This window comes from Megalops cyprinoides, chromosome 6 (assembly GCF_013368585.1).
Source record: "Megalops cyprinoides isolate fMegCyp1 chromosome 6, fMegCyp1.pri, whole genome shotgun sequence".
Lineage (NCBI taxonomy): Eukaryota > Metazoa > Chordata > Actinopteri > Elopiformes > Megalopidae > Megalops > Megalops cyprinoides.
The window spans coordinates 31,410,766-31,417,439 of NC_050588.1; positions in this window are offsets into that span (position 1 = coordinate 31,410,766).

Sequence of the window (6,674 nt, forward strand, 5' to 3'; positions counted from 1 at the left end):
GTTAAATTGACTTTAGATTAATTAACTGTCAATTAAGGGGGTAATTGTTTCGTAATGTAGACTGCCCCTGGGGTAAGGAGTGTGTGTGTGTGTGTGTGTGTGTGTGTGTGTGTGTGTGTGTGTGTGTGTGTGTGTGTGTGTGTGTGTGTGTGCGTGGTGTGTGTCAGTGCTGGTTAGCTGAAAGAGAGACTGAGTGGTACCCCTTGGAGGGACTGAAGAGAGAGAGAGACATAGAGAGGGAAACTGTGATGCACCTGACACTATACTGTAGTGCCACGTTTGCCTGTCACTTCTCTGTACTACCCCCTTCCGTGTGTTACTACCTCTGTGTGTCAGACTGGGATGACATCACTATTTACCAAGTCTCCCATTAGTATTCAGGAATGCAGGGAAAACCACCTTAATCCACAATGCTTTTTCTCCGAAAATTACAGACACGTCTGCAGTATATGTAGACAAGATAATGAGGGAGCGAACGGGGAAAGAAAGAGAGAGAGCGTTGACAAAATGGTGATTGCCTCTTGCCTCCTAATGCGTGGCCCGCAGGGTTTTCTCCTCAATAGATGGTGTCTATTGTCAAGCTCTTCTCTCCACATTAATTCTCCTAATTCTTTTCTCCGCTGTCCTCTGTCTCTACAGCACACAGGTGTCCATTACTCAGAGCCCTCACGGCATCAGCACTGTGCAGAGAGGGTGTGACTGTGAGCACAATGCCAGCGACATCCAGGGAGCTCTTTATCTCTCGCTTTCTCTTCCCTTTCTTTCATGCTGTCTATTAAATAGCGGTTGTAGCTCTGCATAAAAGCGCATTTGTGTTGCCAAAGCATGTTCCTATTGAGCAAAAGATGTAGCAGTAATTCAACAGCACGCAAGTGCAATAATGACAATGAAAGCGGCAAACGATATCAAGTGTCTTGGAAGGGAATCGATAATATATAACAGAATCAGAAAAAATCAAACGGATAAAATCCCACGACATAGGAGAGTTGACCTTAAAAAGTGTGGATATAAATAAAACTGGAAAAAGATGTAAGGGTGTAAGGTGGTTATGTGTAACCCAGACTTGGCTTGTGTTGTTTCAGTACAGTGGGCATCTGAGTAATCTAGTTACACTATTGACTGTCCAAAGCCTGACTTTCACGATGCAACTTGCAAATGCTTCTGAATTCAACATTGTTTTGGCTTTGCCTTTGTCTAACCACATGTGTGACGCATACATGTACCACATCACCAATTCAGACCTTTTTTCACAGAATCTATCAATCTCATACCTGTGAATAAGAAAACACTTTATTCAGGAGGATATTTTGTTGTGTTAGAACACTTTCACCTGTTCAGCACTAAAATTTTGCAAATTAATAAAAAAAAAATGTATAAGGGAGCTGGCCAAATTTCTCCATCACAGTCAACCTATCTGGAAATTTCCGTTAATGAAAGGAGCAAGCAAAATACTGCAAATACTTAAGTCAGCTTTGACTCATCTCTGTCTCTCTCAGCCTCAGCCTCTCTCAGCCTGTGCTTCTTTCTACCTGTCTCTCCATCGATCTGTCCCACCCGTGTCGGGGGTGGGGGGGTGTGGGGGGTGTTGTTGACGTTGACAGGAGGGGTAAAAAGAGGGGCTCTGTCTCTCTGTCATTCGCACACTATTTCCTCCGCGCCCGATCTCCAGAGGCTGACGTCCTTGTGCTCTACGCTTCCCTGGCCGCCGATTCCGCGAGCACAACAGCTCACCGTTTCAAACCGCACTGTTTGTTTTCACTTATTTAGCATGAAGATGTTCTGCCGGCCACAGCAGATGGGCTGGACACACACTGTTGCTTCAAAGTGGAAAGTGATGGTGGGGGAGGGTGGAGGGTGGTGCTGCTGCTAGCCATAGTCATAGACATTCCTTCCTTCTCCTCTTTTTCTCCCCCCTGTCTGTCTCATTCAATATGCCTCTTGGTGGCTTCCTCCATTCAAACCACGTTATGCTAATGAGGCTGGGATATCATCCGGCGTGTTCTTTAACCTTTTATATCAGTTATATTGATCCCCCTTTCGCAGCAAATAATTGTGCAGATACCACGTTATCTGCAGAGGGAAACATAAAAAGAACAGATGGAGGGAAAAGTGAGGAGTGTGCAGAAAAAGGGGGCAATATAAAAAGGACGTCGATAGCGAGTAAGCAGTTTTCCTTCCTGAAAAAAGTCCATGAAAATTAGGAGACTTTTTTTAATTCTGCAAAAAATAAATGCTGTGTTAAGGCACAACAAGGCAAAAAAAGGAAAAAAAAAAAAACAACAGCATTATTTTCAACATAAAGGAGCTGTAGTGTACCCACACAGGTAGGCATGTACTGTTTAAACAGATCAGGAGATCGCTAATGTAAGTGATGTTTTATTTAATAAGGTATTAAGTCAGAATTATGATTTAATCCATCCTACATCATGCCTGAGAAAAATCTCAGTCACTGAACAAACCTCCAAATGAGTCTTATCTGTGCTGTTACTTTTTGGGGAAAAATCTGGACTGTTCCAGCAGCTTCTCACACCCGGGCCATGAAGTTGAGAATGAGATGGGGAGAGTAAAAGCACAGATAGTATCTGGGTTTCCTCAGTATCTGTTGGAAATGTAAAGATGGAATATTTCCCATCGTGTTGTGCTGTCTGGTGCATATGGTCATCCAGTTGTTGTCAATGTGGGTGGTGGTGGGGGGGGGGGGGGTTGCTTTTGGGGTCTCGGCTCATCCATCTCCCTCTCTCCCTGGAGGGTCTTTCCACAGCTCTGACCATCCATCTGGAGGTGACATGGAGAGACGCTGTTTGACCTTCAGCGGCCTCTCTGGGGAGGGAGGGAGGGATGGAGGGATGAGTGAGAGGAGTCTGACTCAGACAGAGAGTGGGAACCCTGAGGAGCGCGTCTGATGGCTGGATGGAGCCTGGGGCACAAGGTCCTTTGAGGAGGATGGTAATGTGCAGGTCCACTTTAAGAAATGGATCTGATCATGGATTATTTTCCATGCAACGATTGTGATGTTGAAAACCAGGATTATCCTACTGTGACAACTCTAGAGAACGATCGCCAATTGAGGTATCAAGTAATTCTAAATAGAAAATTGGGGAAAAAAAACAAGAAAGAAACCAAATTTGTCCAACTCTTCGTCTCTCAACAAAGAACATCAGCTGGAAGCATAAGGTGCAATTTAAAAGTTGGTGCGGAACTCAGTACCACCAGTTGAATCTGGCGGAGCTCTTTCCCACCAACTCCAATCCCTCCACTGCGCTGCCGAATTAAATAAAGCGGAACAAACGAGCCGCTCCGCCCTGTGTGCGCGGCGAGGACGTGGGAAGACAGTGCTCCGGCGCTGCCGTCACACGCTTGAGCCTCCAAGGAGGTGACAAGTGACAGACTCTGACAAACTCCTCAGACACTGACACGGGGAGCCGAACAGCTGCTTGCAGAGAACCGCAAGCAGTTGAAAAACATTCAGCGTGGCACAATCAGGCGCGCACGCAGAAGGCCTGATCAGCTCCAGCGCCACGGCCTAACTGTGTGCCTGTGTGTGATTGTAACATTTAGAGGACCTGATCAGTTTACCTCCTTGTTTTATCCCCCTTGTTAGCAATGTGTACAGTATGTAACATGGAGCTTGACATTTTCAAAGAATTCTTTCAATGAAACCCCGGAGAATTTGTGAAATGTATCAAGTATACAAAGGTAATGGCCTTTGCATTGCTCATTTGGAAATGCCTGGTCCATCCGACCAACAGTTTTTAGTTCCTTTTGAAACAGCCCTGGGTGGCTTTTAATGAGTGTTTCTTGTATTTGTTTTAACATTTCCACTTTGAGATTTACTAAGACTTTTTTTTAGAAACTGCTCCTTAATAAAGTGAGCTGCTTGTGCTAATTAAAAGGGCCAGGATAGGAAAGCCAGGCGTTGCTCAGTGCCTGCGGGTGCAGCGGATCGCCACCTGGGTCCAGCAGCCGTGGCCGTGCGGGTGTTTATTCAGCTCTGACCTTCCACTCGCGCCGCGCGCGGCCCTGCGAAGCTCGTCCAGCCCCAGATAAATCACCTCCGATGACTGCTCTTCCTCTCGTCCGTGACACCGAGGTGAAGACTGAAGAATGCCAGGCAACAGCTCCGCACGCAGCCTTGATGGAATGGATCGCGGTGCACGAGAGAAAGATACACAGCGCAGATACATCAACTGCGGTGTCAAACGGAAATTCAATCACCATCAGAGTGAGTTTTTTTTTTTTCTTCTTCTTCTTCTCTCTCTCTTTCTCTCTCTAAGAGCTGACTACACATAATACTCTTTTCTGGTCTGTTTTTTTTTTTTTTTTTTTTTGTTCTGCCGCTCAGGTTAAGATTTTGAACACATGGTCAATATCGGATTGAAAGCCTCGACAGGGAATAATGAATGAAGCAGGTCTGGCTGAGCTCTGTCAGGCGGTAGGCGGAGGGACAGGTCTGCAGCTCAGCACCCTCAGCACCGGGTCTGATTGGCCTTGCCTGTTTCGGGGGGTAGGGGAGTAATGTCTGTGGTCACAAGGAAGATCAGAGGAAGATTCTTGCAGGCTGACCATCTCTCACATAACGCATATCACACTCTAACAGTGCTGTCAAGCACCAAAATGCGCTCTATACACGGATTCTTTCTGAATGACCAACACACCCACAGATGTAGAACCTGATTTTTCACAAACAAGCTAGCGTACCCATTCAATCAGACACGTGCACACAGATAGACTGAATACATGCAAATATCCTGTGCACAGCAGTCTCTAGCAGAACCCAGTGCTTCAGCAGTGCCTGACAGTGCAGCAGGATGAATATGTCTCTTCTATGAAAACACACACGCCCTTAATCCTATGCTGGTCTGTTCTCATCTGAATGTATGTCCCTGTTTACATTTGCTTCGCATGCATAACATTGTTGCCTTAAAGACAGACCCTGTCTCACAACATCAAACATGCTGATGTTTTTTTTTTATTTTTTTTTTGGTGACAGATGTATTATCTTTGAATCAATGCCTTTATAATCAAGATGCTCCAATCCCTCCAAGAATGTAATTTCAGAGATTTAAAATTGTGAGAGCTGCTTTTCCCCCACCACTAAAGTTTTGACACATTGCACATATATTAGATGACATGTATTAGATAGGAGCTCAGAGGCTGCAGAAGAAAATATATTTTCGTCAATAATCGCGTAGTAAATTCTGTGTTTTCCTATTGAAAAAAAATTCCAATTTGGAGGCAGGAAGGGGGGAAAAGAAATTGCGGAATAGAAAAAAAGGAATTAGCCAAGTGTGAGCATTGCCTTTGAAAAATTGGACTGTCATGACGAGAAGTCATAAATACTGTGATAATGGCATCAGAGGATGAGCTGCTCCTCAGCTTTGATTTCAGAGAGCCAATTAAAAAGAGAAGGGAGTGAGTCTGGCTGACCATATCCTAAAAAATGTGCGAGGTGCGCGCATGTGGGTGTGTGTGTGATCGTGCGTAGGTGTGTGTGTGTGTGCGTGCATCCGCTATGCTCCAGTGTTCTGTCGCTGTCTGTGCTGCGTTCCTGAGACTTACCCGATGCCTGTCTCATCCATCCCTCCCCTCAGTGTATGAGTCATTGCTAACCCCCTCCCCTGCCCCCCGCGTCTCTCCCTACTCCTTGGGGATTTTATCTCAAGGGTTATTTATAGTGGAGGTTCCACACTAATTAGATAAATAATGGATTGCATTCCGCTGGTCTGAGTGCAGTGGGCTCATTAAATGAAGAGGGATAGTATATACTCCCAGTCTGAGGTGTTCTAGGTGGGGCAACAGGATGGGAAGTCGCGACTTGCAGAAGGTTTAGAAGGGACGCATATGGCCTGAGGACCAGCCGTGCTGCAAACCCCCGCCCCCCCGCTTGCCCACCCGTCACCATCGCCACCCTCTGAAAAGTGCTGACATCTGGAGGCGTTCATCGGCACAAACGAGCAGGCGCACTTTCACATGATGACGCTCCCCTGCACACACGCACGCACACACACACACACACGAACACACACAGAGCACCGTCACTCCACGCCGATCCCTCCCCAGGATCTTATCTCCGCCCGGTCTCCAGTAATCAGGAGATATAAATGCATCAGGCGGCCGGCCTCCAACACAATGGAACGGGGGGTCTATGCCGAGCTCCATCGTGCCCTTGAAATGAGGAATGAGAGCGGTGAAACTGAGAGCACCCCCAAACGGCACCATTCACAGCCTAATAACGGCCAGAAATGAGTTTACCTGCTACCTTCTCCCTCCTCTCCCCCCCCCCCCCCCCCCCTTGTCTCTCTCTCTCTCTCTCTCTCTCTCTCTCTCTCTCTCAAATTATAATTCCGGCAGCCTTTGTTGGCGTCGCTGTAAAAAAGCCGCCGTCGCGGATGCACTCGCGTGACGTAAAGGGAGCGCCGCCCGCTTCTCCCTCCTGTCCCGTTCCCTACATTGCCCTTGACGTCGTCACACTCTCGTGGGGTGAGTCCCCTCTGTCCCCTGCTCCCTGCCTCTGTAAATAAAAGCAGAGTGGTGCTGGGGGTCACCTTCCCCACTCCGGCTTTCATTACCCTGAAACTTTCATTATAAGAGCTGGCCCCTGGTGCCCCAGGTGAGGATGCTTCAAACACACTTACTGTGTTCAATTTCCTTAATGTTGTACCTGATTGTTCTCC